Source organism: Schistocerca nitens, chromosome 1 (assembly GCF_023898315.1).
Source record: "Schistocerca nitens isolate TAMUIC-IGC-003100 chromosome 1, iqSchNite1.1, whole genome shotgun sequence".
NCBI classification, from domain to species: Eukaryota; Metazoa; Arthropoda; class Insecta; order Orthoptera; family Acrididae; genus Schistocerca; species Schistocerca nitens.
Window position 1 is genome coordinate 406,396,915 of NC_064614.1, and position 1,811 is coordinate 406,398,725.

A 1,811-nucleotide genomic window follows, 5' to 3' on the forward strand; every position below is an offset into this window, starting at 1 on the left:
GACTTTCCCCACACTTACGCTACTTGAAATTCCTTCCTTGAATTACGATGGACGAAGGACGTAGAGTGCAATGTCTAATTTTTTATTATAGCTGTCACCGATGAGTGCAACGCGTTTCTTATTGTTTCTTTGTTTTATAATCATTTTTGTTACGTTATTTACAGCGCAGCCTGTTGTGCCAGCGCTGTACAGGACAACGTTGGCAGCAGTGGCGCACAGTGACTGTCTCTCACGAGGAGAATACGGCAAATTCCTAGCAACTTCGCATAGCGGAAGAGGGATCAAAATGAGCAAACATTTGTCTCTGCTTATCCGTAGATACTCGACCGTTTCTAAGAAAACGATGGACAAAGTTTTCGAGGTATTATGTGCCTATTAGAGAGTGAACAATACAACCGAAGTGGTGTGTCAGTCGAAATATTCATTATGTTTAAATAGTTATTGGTGTACTATTGTGATATTAGCTAATCACACAACTAGTATGGATTGTACGAAACTGACTGGTGCTAAAATGAACGATTTTACCAAGTTCGAGAAGACTGGCAAAGGTACGTATGGAGTGGTTTATAAAGGACGAAATAAGAAGACTGACCAATACGTTGCACAAAAAAGATTAGGCTGGAAAATGAGGAGGAAGGCGTCATTACTGAAAGAGCTAATGCATCCAAACATTGTTAGACTGGAAGATGTTATTATGGAAAGTGGCAGATTGTATCTTGTTTTTGAATATTTGGATATGCATTTGATGCAATACCTAAAGCAGCTTGGAGGTGGGAATTATCTTGCTCCAGACGTTGCAAAGTCCTATGTGTACCAAATCACATTGGCTGTGCTGTATTGCCCCAAACGAAGAATACTGCATGGAGATCTGAAACCACAGAATTTACTTGTACGACCAAATGGAGTCATTTAAGTAGCTGATTTCGGATTGGGGTGCACCTACGGCATACCACTAAGAGTAACTCTTTGATACAGAGCTGCTGAAGTTTTATTGGGCTCTCTTAAATAGCCAAATAATACCGAGCTACCCGCCACAGTGCCAGAAAAAGCCTGGGCTGGGGGTGACGGACTACAGGAACGCGTCTACACAGTGGAGTCATAAACTGGGCATTGTGTGTAGAGCCACACGTAATAAAAAATCACAAGTTTTGTGTTCGCCGTTACTGCAAATAGGCCTGTTAATCACTTCGATCTGCGACCTCACTTATATAAGAAACTCGAGCTCTTGAGAAACTTTTAGAGACAGAATCTTTATTACATCTCACAACTAGGACTAACAAGCTCCAAGGCACAGGCGATTTAGATAAAGATCTTTAAGATTGTATCTGTTCACTTGTTTCCGTGGGAAGCAACATGACTTCAGACAAAATCATCTTCCCCCTCTGAAAAAGACTTGAGAAAAGCCAGTAATTGGCGTTTTTTTTTTTTTTTTTTTTTTTTTTTTTTTTTTTTTTTCCAGAAATGCAGGTTTCTTAACTCTTGCCCTGGTTCCACATGAGTTTGTGCTGCCGTGTGCAAGGGGAGACTTAGAGCCCCTAGAGTCCTGTGATTAGCTCAAGATTGGGTGAAGGCAGTGCCGTTCATGCACTTTGTGGGAAAATGGAAACCAAAAAATGGCTTGAGCACTATGGGACTTAACTTCTAAGGCCATCAGTCCCCTAGAACTTAGAACTAATTAAACTAAACTAAGGACATCACACACATACATGCCCGAGGCAGGATTCGAATCTGCGACCGTAGCGGTCTCGCGGTTCCAGACTGTAGCGCCTAAAACCGCTCGGCCACCGCGGCCAAGGAAACCACCTGTTAGT

At 42.1% G+C, this 1,811-nt stretch overlaps 1 pseudogene; it reads left to right on the forward strand.

The window, feature by feature from the left end:
* Positions 1-508: 508 nt before the first annotated feature.
* On the forward strand, positions 509-1,009 carry LOC126235856 (cyclin-dependent kinase 1-like; annotated as a pseudogene).
* Positions 1,010-1,811: the final 802 nt, after the last annotated feature.